Raw genomic sequence first — 27,784 nt, 5'->3', positions numbered from 1 at the left:
CTCTGCTGCTTCTCTGTTTCATTCACAGGAGAGAACGGAGACAGGCGTGCGTTTTATCCACTTCTCTGATTATGCTGATCCAGGAGCTTGTTTTTTTAATTTATTTATTTATATTTTTTTGGTGTGGCACCAAAAACAGTGTCCACCAAAGTGATATGTTTAATTCTTAAACTGGAACAAGGCAAATATGTCACCTCACCTACACCTACAAATCTGAAGGGCCACTTTGGGTTCATCCTAAGTGAGCAGACATTCCAGCTATATGAGCCACGTCAGGTTGGGACTTGGGTGCCTCCGTGCAGTGGACGACCCCTCACCTATAGTTGCTGCAGATAGATGGTTATTTTAGAGAGGTGAGGATGGCCTGGGTGTCCTTCTGGGTTATTGTCCATCCAGGACCCAAGGTGGTTCCGTGGTATTGTGGAATATGGCAGAGTGCAGCACCAGACTTGACACTGGGATCAAATGGTTTTTCTCGGATTAGTGGTATTGATGTTTGAAGACAGACACTTCTTTCTGAAAACACATGGAGCTGATCAGCAGAGGAGTTTTTTTTAGGAAGGAGCTCGTGGAACACAGTAGACCACTTTTCTCAGACATGAGAGTTCACAGTTTAGTCTTCCTGCTGACCCACAAACCACGTGAGGGTTCATTCCAGCCCAATCTCACGTTTTTTTTCTTAATCCTCCTGTGAAGAAATGACAGGAGGATGAAGCCATCACGGAATGAATTAGAATGAATTCATGCTGCCGTGATGAAAGTGAGGCGCTTTTCATCACAATATCACGAAACAACAGATTAATGTATATTTTGTGCTGCTGAATCACGACGTGCCGTGAGACCAGGTTGTTCATTCTGCAGAAAGGGCCAGTCCAGGAAGGACACAACTTCCTGTTTAGTTTACAGGCCACAGAAAGTGATGGGGACACAGTGAGGGCCGTGCCCGCGGTGCTGTACCTTAAGGCGCACACAGTGAGGGCCGTGCCCGCGGTGCTGTACCTTAAGGCGGCTCACTAGACCGGAGGGGGACAAACCGCCTGGTGTCTGCAGTGGACAAAACAGCAGCTGCTGGAAATGTGCTGGTAAAGATGAAGTAAATACCAGAGCTCACATAAGAATTACAAAAGGTCACATTTGGTGCAAAATGCAGTATCTCATCTATGTAAAAAATTCAGTTTTCCTGGGTCCCCCTCCCCCTTGTATTAACACCGGCTGTTGAGGGTTTTGTACAACGTGCTTCATGAGTAACTGAGTGATCCCACACTGAGTAATTCAGTGTGCTGGTTTGTGAGAGTAAGGACCTGGGTGAACCATTTTTATGCATTTCTCATTTGATTTGATCCAGCAGCGAGCCGCCACACGGCACCATGTGTCGCTGTGCTGCATCCACCAAACCATGAAACCACCCTGGGTCCTGGATGGCATCTATCAGGAAAAATGGGCGTGTCCTTCTCCAGCTGCTGGAGTCCTCAACATGAAAACAAACACGCCACATGACCACAGTGTTGTGTTTAATTGGATCTTTTAGCTGTTAAATTCAGTAACCATTTCAATAATCATTATCGGTGAATCGGTGTGTAACTTTGCAAAAACAATGTCGGACTCTGTAGTTTTCTCTGGGCCCCTCCCCAATCGGACCGGGAGTGACATGTTTAGCCGCATGTTCTCCTTGAATTGCTGGCTGTCTGAGTGGTGTCCAAAAAATGAGGTGGGCTTCATAGATAATTGGCAAAGCTTCTGGGGAAAACCTGGTCTTGTTAGGAGAGACGGCATCCATCCCACTTTGGATGGAGCAGCTCTCATTTCTAGAAATCTGGCCAATTTTCTTAAATCCTCCAAACCGTGACTATCCAGGGTTGGGACCAGGAAGCAGAGTTGTAGTCTTACACACCTCTCTGCAGCTTCTCTCCCCCTGCCATCCCCTCATTACCCCATCCCCGTAGAGACGGTGCCTGCTCCCAGACCACCAATAACCAGCAAAAATCATAATATAGCACCTTCAACTGCACCACAGACTAAACCAGTTAAATGTGGTTTATTAAACATTAGGTCTCTCTCTTCTCAGTCCCTGTTAGTAAATGATATAATAATTGATCAACATATTGATTTATTCTGCCTTACAGAATCCTGGTTACAGCAGGATGAATGTTAGTTTAAATGAGTCAACACCCCCGAGTCACACTAACTGTCAGAATGCTCGTAGCACGGGCCGGGGCGGAGGATTAGCAGCAATCTTCCATTCCAGCTTATTAATTAATCAAAAACCCAGAGAGAGCTTTAATTCATTTGAAAGCTTGTCTCTTAGTCTTGTCCATCCAAATTGGAAGTCCCAAAAACCAGTTTTATTTGTTATTATCTATCGTCCACCTGGTCGTTACTGTGAGTTTCTCTGTGAATTTTCAGACCTTTTGTCTGACTTAGTGCTTAGCTCAGATAAGATAATTATAGTGGGCGATTTTAACATCCACACAGATGCTGAGAATGACAGCCTCAACACTGCATTTAATCTATCATTAGACTCTATTGGCTTTGCTCAAAATGTAAATGAGTCCACCCACCACTTTAATCATATCTTAGATCTTGTTCTGACTTATGGTATGGAAATTGAAGACTTAACAGTATTCCCTGAAAACTCCCTTCTGTCTGATCATTTCTTAATAACATTTACATTTACTCTGATGGACGACCCAGGAGTGGGGAATAAGTTTCATTACACTAGAAGTCTTTCAGAAAGTGCTGTAACTAGGTTTAAGGATATGATTCCTTCTGTTGTGTGGGCCGCTGAAGAGGAGGTACTGCTGGCCCACCACCACCAGAGGGCGCCCTGCCTGGAGTGCGGGCTCCAGGCACCAGAGGGCGCTGCTGCCTTACGGGAGCAGCCAGGGTGACAGCTGTCTCCCATCACTGGACACAGCTGTTCCACTCAGCACGGGGGTATATCAGCAGGACGTCGTCTCCACCTCGGTGCCGAGATATCGCCTTAAGATTGAGGTAACCTTCTCTGCAAGCATAGTCTGTATAATCTGATAAAACTTGTTAAACCTTTTCAGGACAGCTGACTACTGAAAGCTAATTACTTGGATAAGTACTCACCTTCCTGCTTTATTGTGACAAGAGGTGGAGGCGGCTTCTCCCCTCTCCGTTTACTGGGTGCTGTCGCATCCACACCTGTGTGTTTGTTGCTCTCTCCCGCCAGCAGTACCGGATCCGACGAGCGGAGGCAGTGGCCACCTGGGAATTCGGGACTTGGCGGTTCCAGTACTTCTGGGGTTCGGTGGCAGAGGAGATCTGGGTGGTTCCGGTTCGACTGGAACGGACGTCTCCTACCTTCGAGCCTGCCCACACGACACCAGCAGATTTCGGCTTAAACCCCAAATTATTGATTGTTGTATTAGTTGTGCTCGTTTCACAACAGTAAAACTTGTTATTCACCTTTCTCCATTGTCCGTTCATTACGCCCCCTGTTGTGGGTCCGTGTACCTACACTTTCACAACAGGATATCTCGGCCAGCGTCATGGATCCCGAGAGGTGTCAACCGGCTGTTGAACGGCCAATGGAAGAACAGGGCGCGTCGGCGTCTTCGGGAGGGGTAATCGGTGAGTTGCAGCGGATCCTCACCGCTTTCACCACTCGGATCGATTTAATGACCGAGCAGCACGTTCTCCTAAACCGCAGGGTGGAGGCTCTCGCCGCACAAGTGGAAGCGCGCCCTCTGGGCGCCGCTGCGGCTCTCCCTCCCGAGGACCCTGCGCGTGATAGCGACGTTCCACTGGTCGTTCAACGGTCCCTTCCTCCGTCCCCAGAAGCTTACATAAGCCCTCCAGAACCGTACGGAGGCTGTGTGGAGACGTGCGCGGATTTTTTGATGCAGTGTTCGCTCGTCTTCGCACAGCGTCCCGTGATGTACGCGACTGACGCTAGCAAAGTAGCTTATGTAATAAACCTGCTTCGCGGGGAGGCACGCGCTTGGGCTACAGCGCTCTGGGAGCAGAACTCACGGCTCCTTCATACATACGATGGGTTTGTGCGGGAGCTCAGAACGGTGTTCGATCATCCCAATAGAGGAGAGACCGCTTCAACCGTGCTACTGTCAATAAGACAGGGGCGTCGGAGCGCAGCTGCCTATGCAGTCGCCTTCCGCATCGCGGCGGCGAGATCCGGCTGGAATAGCACTGCCCTCCGCACCGCCTTTGTAAACGGACTGTCACTGGTCCTAAAAGAGCACCTGGTGGCGAAGGACGAACCGCGGGACTTAGATGGGCTCATCGATCTAGTCATACGACTCGACAACCGGCTAGAGGAACGCCGTCGGGAACGAGGCGAAGGGCGTGGCCAGGCACGCGTCGTCCCTCTCCCTTCCGGTTCCGACCGAGCTCCGCCCTCCCCACGCTCCTCTGTTCCTGCGCTCCGTGCGCCTACGGCTCCTCCTGCTGACGAAGCTATGGACACGAGCAGGGCAACATTTAGGGCACCTGGAGCACAAAGGAGGCGGGCCTACGGAGCTTGTTTTGTTTGCGGCTCGAGTGAGCATCTTGCAAACGACTGCCCCGAGCGGTTAAACTCCAACGCCCGCCCCTAGAGACTGGGCCAGGGGTGGGCCAAAACATTCACGTGGGACACACCCACATTGCCACACGACTCCCAGTCACGATCCTGTATGAGGATTCAACCCTGAAGGCCCCAGCACTGGTGGACACGGGCTCTGAGGGGAATCTGCTAGACAGTAGATGGGCCAGGGAGATAGGGCTCCCTCTGGTGGCTCTTACCTCGCCTGTACAGGTTCGGGCACTAGATGGCTCCCTACTCCCACCGATCACGCATAAGACACCACCAGTAACTCTGGTGGTGTCAGGTAACCACCGGGAGGTGATCGAGTTCTTTGTGACTCAGGCCACCTCCCGTGTGGTCCTGGGTTTTCCCTGGATGCTAAAGCACAATCCCCGGATCGATTGGCCGTCCGGGGTAGTGGTACAGTGGAGCGAGACCTGCCATCGGGAGTGTCTAGGTTCCTCGGTTCCCCCCGGCTCCCACGCTAAGGAGGAGGTCCGAGTCCCGCCCAATCTGAAGGCGGTGCCGGCGGAGTACCATGACCTCGCGGACGTGTTCAGCAAGGATCTGGCTCTCACGCTTCCTCCCCACCGCCCGTATGATTGTGCCATTGATTTGGTTCCAGGCAGTGAGTTCCCGTCCAGTAGGCTGTACAACCTCTCACGGCCGGAACGCGAATCAATGGAGACCTACATCCGGGACTCATTAGCTGCCGGGTTGATCCAGAATTCCACCTCTCCGATGGGTGCTGGTTTCTTTTTTGTGGGTAAAAAAGATGGCGGGCTTCGTCCATGCATTGATTACAGGGGGTTGAACGAAATCACGGTTCGCAACCGATACCCGTTGCCCTTGTTGGATTCAGTGTTCACCCCCTTGCATGGAGCCAGAATCTTCACCAAGCTTGATCTTAGGAATGCGTATCATTTGGTTCGGATCGGGAAGGGAGACGAATGGAAGACGGCATTTAACACCCCATTAGGTCATTTTGAGTACCTGGTCATGCCGTTCGGTCTCACTAATGCTCCCGCGACTTTCCAAGCGTTGGTAAACGATGTCTTGCGGGACTTCCTGCACCGGTTCGTCTTCGTATATCTAGACGATATACTCATCTTTTCCCCGGATCCTGAGACTCATGTCCGGCATGTCCGTCAGGTCCTACAGCGGTTGTTGGAGAACCGCCTGTTTGTGAAGGGCGAGAAGTGTGAGTTCCACCGCACTTCTTTGTCCTTCTTGGGGTTCATCATCTCCTCTAACTCCGTCGCTCCTGATCCGGCCAAGGTTGCGGCGGTGAGAGATTGGCCCCAACCCACAAGCCGTAGGAAGCTGCAACAGTTCCTCGGCTTTGCTAATTTCTACAGGAGGTTCATTAAGGGCTACAGTCAGGTAGTTAGCCCCCTGACAGCCCTGACCTCACCAAAAGTCCCCTTCACCTGGTCGGATCGGTGCAAAGCCGCATTCAAGGAGTTGAAACGGCGCTTCTCGTCTGCACCAGTTCTGGTGCAGCCCGACCCTAGCCGCCAGTTAGTGGTTGAAGTGGACGCCTCGGACTCAGGGATAGGAGCGGTGCTCTCCCAGAGCGGGAAGACCGATAAGGTCCTTCACCCGTGTGCCTATTTTTCCCGCAGGTTGACCCCGGCCGAACGGAACTATGACGTCGGCAATCGAGAACTCCTTGCGGTGAAAGAGGCCCTCGAAGAGTGGAGACATCTGTTGGAGGGAACAGCCGTGCCATTCACGGTTTTCACTGACCATCGGAACCTGGAGTACATCAGGACCGCCAAGCGGCTGAACCCCAGGCAAGCCCGCTGGTCACTGTTCTTTGGCCGTTTTGACTTCCGGATTACCTACCGTCCCGGGACCAGGAATCAAAGATCGGATGCATTGTCCCGGGTACACGAAGACGAAGTCAAAACGGAACCGTCGGATCCCCCGGATCCCATCATCCCGGAGTCCGCTATCGTGGCCGCCCTCACCTGGGACGTGGAGAAGACCGTCCGGGAGGCCCTGACCCGTGACCCGGACCCCGGAACCGGACCAAAGAACAGACTCTACGTCCCACCGGAAGCCAGAGCTGCAGTACTGGACTTCTGTCACGGTTCTAAGCTCTCCTGTCACCCTGGGGTGCAAAGGACCGTGGCAGTCGTCCGGCAGCGCTTCTGGTGGGCGTCCCTGGAGGCCGACGTCCGGGACTACGTCCAGGCCTGTACCACCTGTGCCAGGGGCAAGGCTGACCACCGAAAGACCACAGGGCTGCTACAGCCGCTGCCCGTTCCACATCGCCCCTGGTCCCACATCGGCCTGGACTTTGTCACGGGTCTCCCGCCGTCCCAGGGAAACACCGTCGTCTTCACGATAGTGGACCGTTTCTCCAAGGCGGCCCACTTCGTGGCCCTCCCGAAGCTACCAACGGCCCAGGAGACCGCGGACCTCTTGGTCCACCACGTCGTCCGTCTGCATGGGATACCATCAGACATCGTCTCTGACCGCGGTCCCCAGTTTACCTCGCACGTGTGGAGGAGCTTCTGCCGGGAAATGGGGGCCACGGTCAGCCTCTCGTCCGGGTATCACCCCCAGACCAACGGGCAAGCAGAGCGGGCCAACCAGGAACTGGAGCAGACACTACGCTGTGTGACAGCCGCGCACCCGACGGCCTGGAGTACCCACCTGGCCTGGATCGAGTACGCCCACAACAGTCAAGTGTCGTCAGCCACCGGCCTCTCCCCTTTTGAGGTGTGCTTGGGGTATCAGCCCCCCTTGTTTCCGGTGGTTGAGGGAGAGGTCGGTGTGCCCTCGGTCCAGGCCCACCTACGGAAGTGCCGTCGGGTGTGGCGTGCCGCCCGCTCTGCTTTATTGAAGGCCCGGACGAGGGCGAAGAAACATGCAGACCGGCGGCGGGCCCCGGCCCCGAAGTATCGTCCTGGGCAGGAGGTATGGTTGTCCACCAAAGACATCCCTCTGCAAGTGGACTCCCCAAAACTCCAGGAACGATACATCGGACCCTTCAGAATCCTGAAAGTCATCAACCCCGCCGCAGTGAGGCTCCAGCTCCCGGCCTCGCTGCGGATCCACCCAGTATTTCACGTGTCAAGGATCAAGCCCCATCACACCTCACCCCTCTGCACCCCGGGTCCGGCACCACCTCCTGCCCGGATCATCGATGGGGAACCGGCTTGGACTGTGCGCCGGCTCCTCGACGTCCGTCGAATGGGCCGGGGTTTTCAGTACCTGGTGGACTGGGAGGGGTACGGTCCCGAGGAACGCTCCTGGGTGAAGAAGGGCTTCATCCTGGACCCGGCCCTCCTGGCCGACTTCTACCGTCGCCATCCGGACAAGCCCGGTCGTGCGCCAGGAGGCGCCCGTTGAGGGGGGGGGGTCCTGTTGTGTGGGCCGCTGAAGAGGAGGTACTGCTGGCCCACCACCACCAGAGGGTGCCCTGCCTGGAGTGCGGGCTCCAGGCACCAGAGGGCACTGCTGCCTTACGGGAGCAGCCAGGGTGACAGCTGTCTCCCATCACTGGACACAGCTGTTCCACTCAGCACGGGGGTATATCAGCAGGACGTCATCTCCACCTCGGTGCCGAGATATCGCCTTAAGATTGAGGTAACCTTCTCTGCAAGCATAGTCTGTATAATCTGATAAAACTTGTTAAACCTTTTCAGGACCTTTCTCCATTGTCCGTTCATTACGCCCCCTGTTGTGGGTCCGTGTACCTACACTTTCACAACACCTTCTTTATGTTCTCTAATGCCATATACCAACACAGTGCAGAGTAACTACCTAAACTCTGTAAGTGAGATAGAGTATCTTGTCAATAGTTTTATATCCTCATTGAAGACAACTTTGGATGCTGTAGCTCCTCTGAAAAAGAGAGCTTTAAATCAGAAGTGCCTGACTCCGTGGTATAACTCACAAACTCGCAGCTTAAAGCAGATAACCCGTAAGTTGGAGAGGAAATGGCGTCTCACTAATTTAGAAGATCTTCACTTAGCCTGGAAAAAGAGTCTGTTGCTCTATAAAAAAGCCCTCCGTAAAGCTAGGACATCTTACTACTCATCACTAATTGAAGAAAATAAGAACAACCCCAGGTTTCTTTTCAGCACTGTAGCCAGGCTGACAAAGAGTCAGAGCTCTATTGAGCCGAGTATTCCTTAACTTTAACTAGTAATGACTTCATGACTTTCTTTGCTAATAAAATTTTAACTATTAGAGAAAAAATTACTCATAACCATCCCAAAGACATATCGTTATCTTTTGCTGCTTTCAGTGATGCCGGTATTTGGTTAGACTCTTTCTCTCTGATTGTTCTGTCTGAGTTATTTTCATTAGTTACTTCATCCAAACCATCAACATGTCTATTAGACCCCATTCCTACCAGGCTGCTCAAGGAAGCCCTACCATTATTTAATGTTTCGATCTTAAATATGATCAATCTATCTTTATTAGTTGGCTATGTACCACAGGCTTTTATGGTGGCAGTAATTAAACCATTACTTGGCTAAAGTTGACTTGTATCAACTTCCTCAATGCCGATGAAAGTTGACCTGTACCAGCTTGTCGAAAATCAATGAATGTTGTTCCAGGTTGGTAAGTGTTGGCTAAGGTCAACTCATTCCACCTTACTAAGCACTAAAAATGCTGCTGACTGATAAGAGTAACTTGGAGGTCTGTTAAATGTTCTTTTAAAAAAGAAGTCTTGGCTGAGGTTCTCACATTGTTTATTGTCTGCACTTGCTTTGGCTTTCAAATCGATGCAGTGAATCATGTTGCTGTAAATAAAGGTTTGTAGAGGGGCCAGGCCCACAGGGACGCTGGACTCGGAAGCCAGAACCCTTCTCTGTGTTGTGATGACGCCGGCCTGATGGATGGGTTCTAATCAGCAGCAGACAGACCTGCCACAGGAAACATCTCCACATCACGTTTACGGAAACCACCGCTCCTCCAGAGACCCGCTGATAGCCACAGAGGCCAGGGGGAGGGCGGCCGAAACAACTGGATTCTCCCTGATTTTCTCCAGGGAGAACCAGCAGACTGTCAACTTTTCACTTTGCAGCATAGCATTAAGAGGCCCGCGGCCACTTGATTGACTTCAATAAAACAGGAGAGGCTTCGAGGCATTTTGGTAAATATGGTATCATGGTGTGTTGTGTTACTGGGTCAGTTACGTGTTGGCACTGTAGTTGGTTGTTTCTGTGTGAGTGGGAAGCTTTTCGCAGTGGTAGGATGCAGTCTCGCCTTTAACAACAAGCTTTCCTGTTCACCTCTAACACACCTGTAATACATCTATGACACACCTATAACCTCTACCCGGTTCTTTATGTAATTTACTGCCCCTTTCCAAGAACCAAACCACTGTATTCCTCTTTTTGGATTTATTAAAGGTCACAATGAAAACCGGACCGGGACCCTCACAGACAGTGTCCATCTTGTGAAAGGCCCCTGAAGTAGTTTGTATAACACTTAGACAATGTGGGTGTTAACAATGGGTGTGGTTTAGTCTCACATTTCTAATGTTACTGGCTCTCACCAACAGGGGGGGCTCTCCCTGTGTCCGAAACTTGGACATATGATGAAGTAAAACTTAACTTATATTACTCAGAACTTCCAAACAAATAACACAAATACTTGATAACTAACATAGAATAAAGAATTAGCACAGTTATTATCTAACACACCTCTAACACACCTGTTCAGTGGCAGCTCCAGAGATTTTTTTCTGCAGGTGCTATGGAGGAGCTTGGTATTTTTATGAGGGTGTTATGGACTCATGTCTCGCAACGGTTCTCTGCTACACTTTTGCCACATTCACGGGCATGCGTACACATAGCCACATTCTGATCTGTGACAGTCACTAATGACATACAGAATGACCAAAAAAAAACACACAAACCTAGGCCACTCTTCAATACAAATATCCACAGACCTACCAAACCAGTCTCATGTTTTTTTTAAATGAGTCAAATTTTCATGACGGGGCTTTTTTAAACTCACTATTTCTAACCCTACTCCCACCCCCAACCCTAACCTTAACCATAACCTAATCTTACTCCTTCCCCCCACCCTAACCATAACCACCCCGACCCCCCCGCTTCACTTTTATTTCGTGCACCCATCACAGAATGAATGAGAATGAATTTGTGCTGCCGTGACGAAAATGAGGCGCTTTTTCGTCACATATCACAACCAATAGATTAATATATATTTCATGCTGCTGAATCACGACTTGCCGTGAGACCAGGTTGGACCTACACATGCAGCCTATAGCCTCAGGGGAAAAATGCCAACGGCAGGCAGAGAGAAAATATTTCAGCTACCATTGATGTCTTCATAACAGCACAATGTAAACATGTTTTTGTGGTTAAGAGCAAAAGCATCAATGATTTGGTTCCTGTCCAGAGGCCGTGTTCTCTGAGGGATAATGCCAGGAGTCATTGGTTTGTCTGTGCCTTCTGCTTTTCCTCAGGTAGTTCTTTAGGTGACACAGACTTCATTTCTTTCCAGTTCCATTCATGGATATTTGGGCAGCAAAAACTGAACCATTTCAGCAACTTGAAGCTACACTCACGACAGTACAACATCATCACTGATGCTGAAAAACTCATCCATGCCTTTGTCTCCTCTAGGCTTGACTACTGTAACTCGCTCCTCTTTGGGATCTCTGGAAAAAAACCTTCAAAGCAGACCTTCATTCAAAACAGTGCAGCTAGAATTCTGATGAGAGTACATAAACAGGAGCACATTACACCTATACTCCATAACCTTCACTGGCTCCCCATCACCTACAGAATCCATTTCAAGATTGCGCTCATCACTCACCAATGCATCCATGGCAATGCCCCCACATACCTCAAAGACCTCCTCACTCCCCACACACCCTCCCAGTCCCTCTGTTCATACAACGGTAATCCTCTCTAGTCCTTCTCTTGTTTATCCTTGGATTTATTTTTTTCCTGTGGCACTTTGAGATCTTTATTAATGAAAGGTGCATTATACAAGCGGAGCGTTGTGCAGCGGCACGAAGCTTGCTCTATGGTAGATGAAGGCACAAACCGGAAATGGCACAAAAATTCAGCCCAGTAGAGAAAAGGCCAGAAACTGGACAACACTATCATAAAAAGCCGTAAAAAGCCACAGAGAGCCACAAACCGATGGTAGACGAGACGAAGCCGCAAACTGAAAATGGCACACAGCGCCGCTTTGAAGCTTGAACCAATGAAGCAGTGCTCCAAAACCAGAATCATCCTCTGTTCAGTTGGCACAGCTCCAAATGCTGCGCATAAAGAATAACTTAAGACGATAAGAAAATTTAAAACAGACATCAATAAAAATATACATCCAAAATATTTACAGATAAGAACCAAATAAAATGTCAGAGCACTGCTGGTTGTGCAAAAGTCATTCTAATAAGGAAGGTTTTTAATTTAGATTTAAAAAGAGAGCTTTTTCCACAGTCTAGGTGCGGCCACAGAGAAGTAGTAGTATCTGGACCTCGGAACCAGTAGTGCACGCTGGTTAGAAGATCTCACAACTCTGGCTTGGTCCCAAAGTGTCTTTTTAAATCAAATGACACCTCTTTCCAAACGTTGTAATGCTGCAAACAATAAACTACAATCGACTAAAGTGTAATTTTCCTCCCAAAATGAGATGTCCTGCGTTCTTTATGAATTACATTGATGCTCAGCTCATAGTTACATTTGTGCCATTAATGTCTGAAAGGAAATGCTTTTGAGAAAAACTACAGATTATTTTTATTTTTGTCTAGAGATCAAGGATCCAGTGACCAATTTCATATTATTTACTTAAGACTCAATAAAATGTTGTTGACGTAGAAAACCTGTAAAGCCTACTTTTACTACACAGAAAATTTACAATTCCATAAGGAATTGGATCGATAAGCGGAATTGATAATAGCATTGATATTGATAAAATCTTATCAATACCCATCTCTAGACCTAAATGACATGCTGAGATACTGAAGAGCTTTGCACGTTCATGTCCACGACATATACATATTAAATGAAAGTTATTATTATTTTTGTGACATTGTTGAACATCAATCATGATGTTGTTGAATGTCACGTTACATTCATTTTTGTGAATGTTTGTTTTCTTTTATGAGTGGAATATTATCTAAATCACATAAATCTGAAAATACCAGAAGTGTCTTACTGTGGAAAACTGAAAGGATGATGTCATCGCCCTGCCTCTGGAACATGTTATTAACAGTGTCATAGCATTTTTTCTTCTTCTTCTTCTCTTCTTCTTGGTGGTGGGACAAAGTGCTGGCCTTCCTCCAGCTGAGAAACTCACCCAGAGGAGACAAACACTGAGGGACTTCTTTAAAAACTCTTTTTAAAAACCCTTTAAAAAAACCCTTAACAAGTAACTCCCATCATAACGATTTAGCGCATTTCCAGACATCATCTTCCAAAACAAGGATGTCACAGTTTTCATCTGTGATGATGAATTCTGGCAACAGGTCAGATTAAAAGACTTTATTTAATCTGTGAGCTGGCTTCTAAAGTTTTAAGTTTTGTTGTTAGTTCCATGTCGTCTTCTCCATTTTTGTAGAAGCATTACAGTGCTACATACAGGCCTGGCATGTATAGTACAGCATTTTCACATGGTTTCACTGGATTTGTGAGAATGGAGATATTTCTTGAATGGAACACTTTTTGAAAAGGACAAATAAAAAGATTGTATAGGAGAAGTTCAGTTTCAGTGTAGACAAGGCCTTAAAAACATGGGATGAAATTAAATTACAATAATAAATGAGGAATTATTTTATTGGGGATGATATGGGGGTGCTATGACAAATCCAGGGGGAGCTCTAGCACCCCCCTCCGGTGCCGCTCATGAACCGCTAACACACCTGTAACACACTTGTAGCATACCTGTAACATACCTTAAACCAGTGGTGGGCACAGATAACCAAAAAATTAACTTCGATAACAGATAATCAGATAACTGAAAAGTTATCTTTGATAAAGATAAAACAATAAACCATTAAAAATATATTGGAAGTTACAGATAACCGATAACTTCCAGTATTGTCTCTGGTACACTTGCAACTACTAACAAGCTGCATTTGAGTTTTAACACCACAATCTCTTCTGGTAGCATCAAAAGCAACAACAGACCCAAACATGAGTCAGCCCTTCTGTCTTTGAACATCTTGCCCCCTGCTGGAAGTCTCTGTTTACTACATGGCTTCCAGCATAGAATCAAGCTGAAAAGAGATGCAAAGTTCAGCTCTCTACCCAATCACAATGCTCCGGTCAGGCGGAGGTCTTGGAAAATAAAGCAATGCTGAGTTATGGTTTAGTGTATAAATAAAATGAATACTGATAGAATAACTCCATTAATGTCAGTTCTGTCATTTGTGCAAAGCTAAGATATAACATATATCTTTTAATGTTGAATAATGCACAAATTTTGAAGTTTTGTAACAAACACAGACAGATGGCATTCTGGGTAAAAAGTGCCTCTGCTCACACTGATTGGTTGATTCATTCTATGTAAACCAACACATTAATGTGAGGTGTGTCATGTGCTGGTGTTTACAGATAAATGTGCTTTTGTAAAATATGCCATTTTTTATTTGTAAAAAAAGGCATTTTCAAAAAAAAAAAAAAGTTCTAATTAGGTAACCGTCTGATATAACCGGTGTCAAAATAATTAGAACATTGCCGTTCGCCTTATTGACGTATCCCATAATCTCCTGCACGCCAGAGAGTCGCTGCAGTGAAACAACATATAGAGAATCCACATGATGACAATTGTAAATTAATATTATACTACAAAAATGTATTTTTTATGCTTTTCGTCACATTAATAAAAGACTGCTGCATGATACTCTGACAACTTGCTAAAACAATTATAACAAATAATCCGTGTCAAACGCAATGACAACGTCCGTAAACCCAGAGAATATATTCATGAAAGTTTTAGGCACAATATAAAAATAGTTTTATGTTGCGATGTTAATGGTGTTGTCCATGTGCAGCGGTTAAAGTACAGTTTTTGTAAATTAAGTTTGAAAAAAAAGCTTATGTTATGTTTTGCTTCTGGAAACACGAGTCTGATGTGTGGTTTGAAAATATCAGCCTAGCTTCAGTTTGAATACTGCCATGAACACTACTGGCCAGTAGATGGCAGTAGAGACCTTGAAAACTTGCAAACACAAAATTCCAGGTAATCTGTGTTGCTACTTGCTACGTTTAAGATGCATGGCATTTAATAACAATAACAACAGCTATAAACCCAGAGAATATATTCACATGAGTTTTAGGCACTAGAGTTTAATGCTGTTGTCCTGATCAGAGTGTCTGAAATGCATTTCTGCTGTCATAAACGTACTGAGATTACCATACTACCCTAGATTACCCAATCCCATAATGCACCTGGACACAGCATGCCCCACACTAAAACCTTAAAAATTAGCGCATTACTTTAAAACTAAAACATATATCTGATATTTCCACTTTATAAAACTTCAGAAGTGACGTTAATTTAAATAACTTGTCTGAAATAAGTTTGGCTAAAATTTGAACCATAAGTTAAAAATGTATGCCTCTGGATGACTTGGGTGATATTGGCTGTGTATCAGTATGGGGTTAAAAAAATGAGGGTTTTTTTGGTGACCAGTTCTCCTTTGACTGCAGAAGATAGAGTGGTTTCTTCTAGAAACAGCTCTCCTCTGTTTGCAGAGGGTAGAACTTTTGTTTACCACGTTAACGGTCTAAAAATTATCGAACAAAAATTTATCTGAAGATAATTAGTCCAGTAATGGGTTTCAAAGGTATCTGAAAAGATAATCCGATAATGAAAACTTTATCGTTGATAATTATCGGATTATTGGAACTGTGCCCACCACTGCCTTAAACACATCTGTAACATACCTTGAACACACCTGTAGCATACTTCTAACACATGTACAACACACCTCTGACACACCTGTAACACACCTGTAGCATACTGCTAACACACCTGCAACATACCTCTAACACACCTGTAGCATACCTCAAACACATGTGCAACACACTTCTGACACACCTGTAACACACCTGTAGCATACCACTAACACACCTGCAACACATCTCTAACACACATGTAGCATACCTCAAACACATCTGTAACATACCTCTAACACACCTGTAGCATACCTCTAACACACGTGCAACACACCTCTGACACACCTCTAACACACCTGTGGCATACCTATAACACACCTGTAACATACCTCTAACACATCTGTAACATACCTCTAACACACCTGTAACACACCTCTAACACATCTGTAGCATACCTCTAACACACCTGTAGCATACCTATAACACACCTGTAGCATACCTCTAACACACCTGTAGCATACCTCTAACACACGTGCAACACACCTCCGAAACACCTCTAACAGACCTGTAGTATACATCTAACACATTTGTAACATACCTCTAACACACCTGTAGCCTACCTCTAACACACTTGTAGCATACCTCAAACACATGTGCAACACACCTCTGACACACCTGTAAGACACCTGTAGCATACCGCTAACACACCTGCAACACATCTCTAACACACATGTAGCATACTTCAAACACATCTGTAACATACCTCTAACACACCTGTAGCATACCTGTAACACACGTGCAACACACCTCTGACACACCTCTAACACACCTATGGCATACCTCTAACACATCTATAACATACCTCTAACACACCTGTAACATACCTCTAACACACATGCAACACACCTCTGAAACACCTCTAACAGACCTGTAGCATACATCTAACACATTTGTAACATACCTTTAACACACCTGTAACATACCTATAACACACCTGTAGCATATCTATAACACATCTGCAAATTACCTCTAACACACTTGAAACATACCTCTAAAACACCTGTAACAAACTTATAACACACCTCGAACACATCTGTAGCATACCTCTAACATACGTGCAACACACCTCTAACACATCTGTAACTAGGGTTGCCAACTCTCTGAAAAATAAATAAGGGACACCTCACCACCAGGGCCGACCGGCCGACTGACCATTGCCTTCACCCTTCCCAGCGTCTGTGTGAAACGATTTTTAACCATTTGATTGTTGACTTGACCCTGAATTTAGGTAGATGCATACATGCATTTGTTCTGATATGAACACGTGGAAAACAAATTATTATTTAGCAATTTATTTTTAGTGCAAAATAAATTTTCACTCACAATTTCAATATGAGCATTCTGTCTTCTTTAAAAATAAATCTCTGTAGTGCTATTGCTTAACTTAAAATTGTATAAATTAAAAAAAAAAAAAACAATAGAAAATTTGCATCATCCAAAACAATGTAACAGTGCACATTTACACATTTAGTGTAATAAAAAGTGCAAAAAATAAAGTCTGAAAAGTAAACAATACTGTTATCGCGCACCTTTTCCACCCAGCCATTTTCCTTTTCTCATTCTCCCCTGTATTTTTGCATTCTTTTTTGTTTTTGTTTTTTTTTTAGGAGGAGGAGTAACGACGTTACAGACATTGCTGTCCGTAGGCATATCTGCAGTGCCAGTGTCGGTGTAGCTACCTAAACTCTGTAAGGGAGATAGAGTATCTCGTCAATAGTTTTACATCCTCATTGAAGACAGCTTTGGATGCTGTAGCTCCTCTGAAAAAGAGAGCTTTAAATCAGAAGTGTCTGACTCCATGGTATAACTCTCAAACTCGTAGCTTAAAGCAGATAACCCGTAAGTTGGAGAGGAAATGGCGTCTCACTAATTTAGAAGATCTTCACTTAGCCTGGAAAAAGAGTCTGTTGCTCTATAAAAAAAGCCCTCCGTAAAGCTAGGACATCTTTCTACTCATCACTAATTGAAGAAAATAAGAACAACCCCAGGTTTCTTTTCAGCACTGTAGCCAGGCTGACAAAGAGTCAGAGCTCTATTGAGCTGAGTATTCCATTAACTTTAACTAGTAATGAGTTCATGACTTTCTTTGCTAACAAAATTTTAACTATTAGAGAAAAAATTACTCATAACCATCCCAAAGACGTATCGTTATCTTTGGCTGCTTTCAGTGATGCCGGTATTTGGTTAGACTCTTTCTCTCCGATTGTTCTGTCTGAGTTATTTTCATTAGTTACTTCATCCAAACCATCAACATGTTTATTAGACCCCATTCCTACCAGGCTGCTCAAGGAAGCCCTACCATTATTTAATGCTTCGATCTTAAATATGATCAATCTATCTTTGTTAGTTGGCTATGTACCACAGGCTTTTAAGGTGGCAGTAATTAAACCATTACTTAAAAAGCCATCACTTGACCCAGCTATCTTAGCTAATTATAGGCCAATCTCCAACCTTCCTTTTCTCTCAAAAATTCTTGAAAGGGTAGTTTTAAAACAGCTAACTGATCATCTGCAGAGGAATGGTCTATTTGAAGAGTTTCAGTCAGGTTTTAGAATTCATCATAGTACAGAAACAGCATTAGTGAAGGTTACAAATGATCTTCTTATGGCCTCGGACAGTGGACTCATCTCTGTGCTTGTTCTGTTAGACCTCAGTGCTGCTTTTGATACTGTTGACCATAAAATTTTATTACAGAGATTAGAGCATGCCATAGGTATTAAAGGCACTGCGCTGCGGTGGTTTGAATCATATTTGTCTAATAGATTACAATTTGTTCATGTAAATGGGGAATCTTCTTCACAGACTAAAGTTAATTATGGAGTTCCACAAGGTTCTGTGCTAGGACCAATTTTATTCACTTTATATATGCTTCCCTTAGGCAGTATTATTAGACGGTATTGCTTAAATTTTCATTGTTACGCAGATGATACCCAGCTTTATCTATCCATGAAGCCAGACGACACACACCAATTAGCTAAACTGCAGGATTGTCTTACAGACATAAAGACATGGATGACCTCTAATTTCCTGCTTTTAAACTCAGATAAAACTGAAGTTATTGTACTTGGCCCCACAAATCTTAGAAACATGGTGTCTAACCAGATCCTTACTCTGGATGGCATTACCCTGACCTCTAGTAATACTGTGAGAAATCTTGGAGTCATTTTTGATCAGGATATGTCATTCAAAGCGCATATTAAACAAATATGTAGGACTGCTTTTTTGCATTTACGCAATATCTCTAAAATCAGAAAGGTCTTGTCTCAGAGTGATGCTGAAAAACTAATTCATGCATTTATTTCCTCTAGGCTGGACTATTGTAATTCATTATTATCAGGTTGTCCTAAAAGTTCCCTAAAAAGCCTTCAGTTAATTCAAAATGCTGCAGCTAGAGTGCTGACGGGGACTAGAAGGAGAGAGCATATCTCACCCATATTGGCCTCTCTTCATTGGCTTCCTGTTAATTCTAGAATAGAATTTAAAATTCTTCTTCTTACTTATAAGGTTTTGAATAATCAGGTCCCATCTTATCTTAGGGACCTCATAGTACCATATCACCCCAATAGAGCGCTTCGCTCTCAGACTGCAGGCTTACTTGTAGTTCCTAGGGTTTGTAAGAGTAGAATGGGAGGCAGAGCCTTCAGCTTTCAGGCTCCTCTCCTGTGGAACCAGCTCCCAATTCAGATCAGGGAGACAGACACCCTCTCTACTTTTAAGATTAGGCTTAAAACTTTCCTTTTTGCTAAAGCTTATAGTTAGGGCTGGATCAGGTGACCCTGAACCATCCCTTAGTTATGCTGCTATAGACGTAGACTGCTGGGGGGTTCCCATGATGCACTGTTTCTTTCTCTTTTTGCTCTGTATGCACCACTCTGCATTTAATCATTAGTGATCGATCTCTGCTCCCCTCCACAGCATGTCTTTTTCCTGGTTCTCTCCCTCAGCCCCAACCAGTCCCAGCAGAAGACTGCCCCTCCCTGAGCCTGGTTCTGCTGGAGGTTTCTTCCTGTTAAAAGGGAGTTTTTCCTTCCCACTGTAGCCAAGTGCTTGCTCACAGGGGGTCGTTTTGACCGTTGGGGTTTTACATCATTATTGTATGGCCTTGCCTTACAATATAAAGCGCCTTGGGGCAACTGTTTGTTGTGATTTGGCGCTATATAAAAAAAAAATTGATTGATTGATTGATTAAAATATTTTTAGATGTTTCATGTACAAGTTCCACTGTTACAATTTCTATGATGTCATCCACAGTTGTCATTTCTTCTACAATTGTACATATCAGATCTGCCTTTATGTACAGAGCAACACCACCGCCCCTTTTATCTCTTCTATTCACAAAATACAGCTCATATCCCTCTATTTGAACATCAGTCATGAGATCATCATTAAGCCAAGATTCAGTGATTGCAACAATACTAAATCTATTTTTAAACTGATTTAAATAATCTTTTATTTGTGACATTTTACAATACAAGCTTCGACTGTTTATATGTAAGAGTGACAGGGTATCTTCTGCAATTTTTTCACTATTTAGCTGTTCTACCGTATAATACTCACAACCAATCGTTTTTAAGTCAAATATACTTTCATCAATATTAGTGTCTATATCATATATTTTATCATCTATTTCTATGTTTGATCAGATTTTTTTTTTTTGGTCCAATTACCAACAGACGTCATATTTGATTGTCTATTCAGGTCTGTATTTCGTAAGGTCCTCCATGTTTTTGATTTGTATACCGTTTGTTCCTTCTTTTACTCTAATCCACACTCTACAATTCCAGACCCATGTAGCAACAATGTGCTTCTGTTTTTTTAATAGTCTTGCTTCCCTAGGAATATCTGCATTTTTTTTGTTGTTAAATGCTCATTTATATAGACACTTATTCCTTTCAAATTCTTTGCCTGTCTTAATACTTCATTTTTATATTTTCTGCTTGTAAATCGTATAACAATGTTAGACAGTTTATTTTTTCTATCTTTAGTTGGAACAGTATAGCAGTCTGATATTGTGTCTTGATGGATGTCAACACCATTTTGATATAAAAAGTTTGTAACTTGCTGTTCCAATGATTGTCGTTCTTCAGGTGGTGCATTCTCCCCACTGGTTCCACCAGAATCCACCACCCTTGCATATATATGTCCGATGCCTTGTTTCTAGTCCAGATATTATAACATCATCTTTTCTAGTGAATTGTTCAAGTTTATCTACACGTTGTTCAAGTTTCTTGATGATCTTGTCCTTCTCTTTAACCAGTTTTTGGAGTTCTTTAATCTCCACCATCAGCTTGTCTAAATTAGACATGTCTTTTAATATCTGGTTTATTGAGGTCTTTATCTCCTCTATATTTTCCTCAAGTTTGTCCGTTTTCTTGGGTGGTGCCATGTTAACTATCGTGGCTTAGTATGGCCACTGTTAATTGCAAAAAACAATTTTCACCCGTAACCTCCACCACCACAGGTCCGGTCACCGCACACCAACCCTCCCCATTGCTAACCTCGTTCACAGGCGCCCCCAGCCTCGGTTGCCGCCGCCGCCAGCCCCAGATGTAGCCGCTGTTAGCCTCGGATGTAGCCGACGCCGCAGGCCTGGATGTATCGCCGCCACCGATGCCTCGGGCCTGGATGAACCGCCTCCACCAATGCTTCCGCCGCCAGCCCCGGATGTAGCCGCTGTTAGCCTCGGATGTAGCCGACGCCTCGGGCCTAGATGTATCGCTGCCACCGATGCCTCGGCCTGGATGAACCGCCTCCACCAATGCTTCCGCCGCCAGCCCCGGATGTAGCCGCTGTTAGCCTCGGATGTAGCCGACGCCTCGGGCCTGGATGTATCGCCGCCACCGATGCCTCGGGCCTGGATTTTGGATGTCATTTTTGATCTGGATATGTCCTTCAATGCGCATATTAAGCAAATATGTAGGACTGATTTTTTACATTTGCGCAATATCTCTAAAATTAGAAAGGTCTTGTCTCAGAGTGATGCTGAAAAACTAATTCATGCATTTATTTCTTCTAGGCTGGACTATTGTAATTCATTATTATCAGGTTGTCCTAAAAGTTCCCTGAAAAGCCTTCAGTTAATTCAAAATGCTGCAGCTAGAGTACTGACAGGGACTAGAAGGAGAGAGCATATCTCACCCAGTGTTTCTTTCTCTTTTTGCTCTGTATGCACCACTCTGCAATTAATCATTGGTGATTGATCTCTACTCTCTACCACAGCATGTCTTTTTCCTGATTCTCTCCCCTGAGCCCCAACCAGTCCCAGCAGAAGACTGCCCCTCCCTGAGCCTGGTTCTGCTGGAGGTTTCTTCCTGTTAAAAGGGAGTTTTTCCTTCCCACTGTCGCCAAGTGCTTGCTCATAGGGGGTCGTTTTGACCGTTGGGGTTTTTCTGTAATTATTGTATGGCTTTTGCCTTACAATATGGAGCGCCTTGGGGCAACTGTTGTGATTTGGTGCTATATAAATAAAATTGATTTGATTTGATCATACTGGCAACATTAAATAATTAAGACCTTTCATTGGACCCTCTGTGAATGACAAAGAACTCACAGCGATGAAAAATATCTAGAATTTTTTTAAACCATTTCAGTGAGTGAAAGTCACATGACTGCTTCCAGTTACAAGAAGACACTTTCTACTCTTTTCCAGATGCTCTTCAACAAACCCACATGGACTCTCAGAATCCAGATTATAAAAACAAGAGCAGTGTTGGTTTCTACAAATGATTAAGAACTGTATTACAAATTCCCATGTACAACTATAATATTCAGTTATAATAATATGAACATTACACATTACAGTGACGATGTTTAGATGACCAAGGCCTCATCTGCTAAATCTACATGCAGATCCTCCCCACCACCACCACCACCATCACCATATAAATAAAAAACACCTGAGAATTAAATGTTTCAAACTACAGTGCTAATAAGAAAGCATTCATTCAAGAGTTGCATTGAAAAGGGCCCCAAAATATCTCTTGGACTGGAAATCAATACCTGTCATATTCAGTGTGTCAAGTAAGTATGAAATATACCAAATGGACAAAACTTTGTGGGATCAATCAATCAATCAATCAATTTTTTTATATAGCGCCAAATCACAACAAACAGTTGCCCCAAGGCGCTTTATATTGTAAGGTAAGGCCATACAATAATTATGTAAAACCCCAACGGTCAAAACGACCCCCTGTGAGCAAGCACTTGGCGACAGTGGGAAGGAAAAACTCCCTTTTAACAGGAAGAAACCTCCAGCAGAACCAGGCTCAGGGAGGGGCAGTCTTCTGCTGGGACTGGTTGGGGCTGAGGGAGAGAACCAGAAAAAAGACATGCTGTGGAGGGGAGCAGAGATCGATCACTAATGATTAAATGCAGAGTGGTGCATACAGAGCAAAAAGAGAAAGAAACAGTGCATCATGGGAACCCCCCAGCAGTCTACGTCTATAGCAGCATAACTAAGGGATGGTTCAGGGTCACCTGATCCAGCCCTAACTATAAGCTTTAGCAAAAAGGAAAGTTTTAAGCCTAATCTTAAAAGTAGAGAGGGTGTCTGTCTCCCTGATCTGAATTGGGAGCTGGTTCCACAGGAGAGGAGCCTGAAAGCTGAAGGCTCTGCCTCCCATTCTACTCTTACAAACCCTAGGAACTACAAGTAAGCCTGCAGTCTGAGAGCGAAGCGCTCTATTGGGGTGATATGGTACTATGAGGTCGCTAAGATAAGATGGGACCTGATTATTCAAAACCTTATAAGTAAGAAGAAGAATTTTAAATTCTATTCTAGAATTAACAGGAAGCCAATGAAGAGAGGACAATATGGGTGAGATATGCTCTCTCCTTCTTATTCTTATCCAAAAATCCATCTTATTGCATTGTAACTACAGCAAACAGACCAAGATTGTAAAAAAAATTTAGACCTCTCTAGTCTGAAGGTGAAATAAGTTTATTTCAATGACACAATGTTACAAATGTGACTCTCAATGTTTTGAAAATAAAACACTTTATTTCTCTCATCTGTTTTTTTTCAATATATACTCAACAAAAATATAAACGCAACACTTTTGGTTTTGCTCCCATTTTGTATGAGATGAACTCAAAGATCTAAAACTTTTTCCACATACACAATATCACCATTTCCCTCAAATATTGTTCACAAACCAGTCTAAATCTGTGATAGTGAGCACTTCTCCTTTGCTGAGATAATCCATCCCACCTCACAGGTGTGCCATATCAAGATACTGATTAGACACCATGATTAGTGCACAGGTGTGCCTTAGACTGCCCACAATAAAAGGCCACTCTGAAAGGTGCAGTTTTGTTTTATTGGGGGGGGGATACCAGTCAGTATCTGGTGTGACCACCATTTGCCTCATGCAGTGCAACACATCTCCTTCGCATCATCCGTGAAGAGAACACCTCTCCAACGTGCCAAACGCCAGCGAATGTGAGCATTTGCCCACTCAAGTCGGTTACGACAACGAACTGGAGTCAGGTCGAGACCCCGATGAGGACGACGAGCATGCAGATGAGCTTCCCTGAGACGGTTTCTGACAGTTTGTGCAGAAATTCTTTGGTTATGCAAACCGATTGTTTCAGCAGCTGTCCGAGTGGCTGGTCTCAGACGATCTTGGAGGTGAACATGCTGGATGTGGAGGTCCTGGGCTGGTGTGGTTACACGTGGTCTGCGGTTGTGAGGCTGGTTGGATGTACTGCCAAATTCTCTGAAACGCCTTTGGAGATGGCTTATGGTAGAGAAATGAACATTCAATACACGAGCAACAGCTCTGCTTGACATTCCTGCTGTCAGCATGCCAGTTGCACGCTCCCTCAAATCTTGCGACATCTGTGGCATTGTGCTGTGAGGACAGTATACGAGAACTACATACTTTCACAACAAAAAACAGGGGTCCATTCCATAAAACAGCATTACCAAATAAACCAGGCTTATTTTGTTAATGAAATAAGCCTGGCTTATTTGACTTTATGGAACAGCCCCCTGGTCTCACACGGTAAAGCGTTGACAGCCAGATCATTTTGCGACTGTTTCCAAACACTGGAAGTGTCTCATCATAGAACGGAGCTGACATTGTACTGGCTTTAGAAACGTTTACATACCGTTTTCTGTCCACACCACTCCCCACAACAGCACTAGATTAAGGTCCACTTTTGAAGACATTTTTCATACTATTACTAGTATTAATACTACTTAGAACAATATTATTATTAATAATAATAATTTCAACAACTAAAATGTTACTGTTACACTGCTGTCAACACTTAAATATGAGGTCAAGAAAGATGTCTTTATTTTATTTTTTATTAAACAAGTATTTATGTTCATTGAAGTCACAATAGGGTGATTATAAAGTGAGTATTGGCAAAACGGGTTCTCATTTTCTTGTTGAGGTGGCAGGGGGTGTTGTTGGCAGCTGCTGAAAGTAACTACATAATAAAGTAACTAGGAATCTAACTTAGTTTAAAAATTGAGTAATCAGTAAAGTAACTAAGTTACTTTTTCAAGGAGTAATCAGTAATCAGTAATTGGATTACTTTTTCAAAGTAAATTGCAGCATTGTTGGACACAGATGACTGACATGTCAGCATCATTTGAAATTGTGACCCATATTGACTGCTAGGTCTCTCCTGTGCAGTATTTGGTGCTGTGAACCACAAAAAGTTCTAATCCACCTTAGTAGAAGAAGAAAAATGCTTGACTAAGATTTTAAACTGAAAATGTTGTCTGAACCACAGACTCTGAATGACACCAAAGTTATATTGTTGAGTAAACAACCATATTTTATGTCAGAAATGAGGTCCAGGTTATTAAAAATGGTATTTCTCCTTTAATTCGGGTTGCCTTATATGTGTTTCTCCAATTATTTAAAATGAGCAGGCAGTGGTTGACTCATGAGACATAACGTGAAGATGCTCAGCTGGAATGAAATACATGTAATTTACTCCTTTGTCCTGTATATAACCTGTGTAACCTCTTCATTTTCCTCTCTGAAGGACTTATTTTTACATAACTTCTTAATTTTGCTGTCTGAGCGACACACCAGTGACACAACTTTAGACAAATAAATCTAAACTTATCTTCCTTATCTCAAAATGGAAGCAAATCTCAACAACTTGATATAAATGAATTAAAAATCTAAAATACAGCTTCCTGATGAAGTGGTGTAGAGGAGGATTTTCTTAAAAAGAAGACCTGAAAGTTCAGCTACAATTTAACAGAAAGTACATTTGAGATGAAAGACTAGATTTGATGTTTTGGTGAAAGAAGCTTTTGTATTTCTTCATAATTGATATAAATAAAGTCCAAGACATATTTAGTGACTTGGAAATGTTCATGTTTCCATCCCCTAACTTGTCTGAAGAAAACTGGCAATAAAACTAATTATTATTTACAGATTTTATCAAGTTTTAGAAATTTCAGTTTGAGTTTGAGGAAGATAATTTTAGAAATTTGTATTCTTTATTATTATTATTATTATTATTATTATTATTTTGTATTTCTTGTATTTAAAATGGCATAAACAAATTAAAATGTGTGAAATTCCAAGTGTTCCCATACTTTTGGAGGGCACAGTATCCCAACCTTATGATGAGTGCAAAATGAGTGTGGTATTATTAATGTTTTGTTTAGAAGGTTTAATTTTCACTGTTGCTGCACTTTGTGTCAAATCACAGTCATATCGTATATCATATTGATATGACAATACTGAGATACGATAATTTGACCATATTGTACACTGTCACATCTCCCACAACTGGAATCCACCATTATGTTTTTTAAGTCATGCTGCAGCAAACTGTGGCTGTTTCAAACTTTCTAGAATTTTTTAAAGATGTTTCTGTTTATATTTTGCTGTTAGAGACACAATTCAGTCAACCTCCGTTACCCATCATGCATACCCACTCTGCATATCATGCATGTGAGGGTTTGGCCCTGGTGCAAGGTTCAGTGGCTCAGCCTTTCCTGCCTTTGTTTGTCTTTGTTTAGGCCGGCCCGCCTTCATCAATGAGGGGTTTCGGTGGACCTGACCCCTGAAGGACAAGTTCCTCCTGAAAGACCAGAATTCACCTTCAGAGTTCAACTTCCAGTTGTTTCTTTTGTAAATTGGGCAGAACCTGGAGAGGCCCAGGGGCCTGAAACTGAAGGTTTTACTAAAGGTTTCCCTGTCGAGGGGCCAACACGATCAGTGTGGATCGAGTCTGAACTCGCCACCAAACTACAGCGGGACAGTTTTCAGCAGCTTCTGGGAATGTCTTCATGTTTGAGTGCCTTCCTACGGAGTCCCTCAGGGCTCAGGCAAAATAAACTCATCATGGCGTAAAAACTGTGTGCAGAACTGTGAAACGCACGTTAAATAATGTGAAATCTGAATACGTGTCAGCGACTCCAGTGGAGTCTGAACAGTGGAACAGTGGAACCACAGACATCGAAGTCGTGAGTCGCTCACAGACCCTGCGGCCTGGTGGGGCTCATCTACAGATTCTTTAACACAAAGTGGACGCGAGTCCTGGAGGCCACAGACAGGCATCTTGAGCAGGATTTGAACCCGGGTCTACAGACTGGGAGGCCAGCTCCTTGTCCACTCAGCTACCTGCTTGACGCACAGACACGCTTTGATATATAATAATAATTAAAAAAAATTATATATCACACCAAGTTAAATTTTTTTTAATTTATCAATGTAATTGTGGTTTGAATTTATCGTCCTGGCAAAGATGTGTGTTCGTTTCCTGTGTTTTCTGACAGTTTGACGTCTGTGTGCACAGTTTGTACAACGTTATTTACTTTGGTTCCCCAAAGCGTAGAGGGACTCGAACCCAAATCAAAAGAAACAATAACAGGAGTGAGGTTTCTCTGGACAAACGCAAAAAACATTGTGCGTGAGCGTGTGTGTGTGTGTGTGTGTGTGTGTGAGACAGAGAGACAGAGAGAGAGAGAGAGAGACCACATTCTTGCATGACAGCAAGTTCAAGGTCAGAGAGTTTGAGACGAGCAGACAGAAAGAATGACAGCAGCTCTTTTCAGAGATAATCTCCGTACCGCAGTCCGGAGCGGGAAGCTTTTCCAAAGGCAAACAGCTCCCAGCATGGCAGACAATCTCATCATCATCAACTCACTCCTCCCAACGCACTCGGGGGGTCCCGCTCACCTGTCGGAGGTCGAAAAGCCCTTTGGGCAGGAAACAAAGCATCACATAATCTGAAGGGACAAATGCTTCCTATAGACAAACATGAAGGGGCGGGGCTTAGTAGGAAAAACACACTTAACCTTTTGCTCCGAATAAAACACCAAACCAGTCAAGACTCGTTGAAC

The sequence above is a fragment of the Thalassophryne amazonica genome, chromosome 5 (genome assembly GCF_902500255.1).
Source record: "Thalassophryne amazonica chromosome 5, fThaAma1.1, whole genome shotgun sequence".
NCBI classification, from domain to species: domain Eukaryota; kingdom Metazoa; phylum Chordata; class Actinopteri; order Batrachoidiformes; family Batrachoididae; genus Thalassophryne; species Thalassophryne amazonica.
This window is presented reverse-complemented; position numbering follows the sequence as displayed.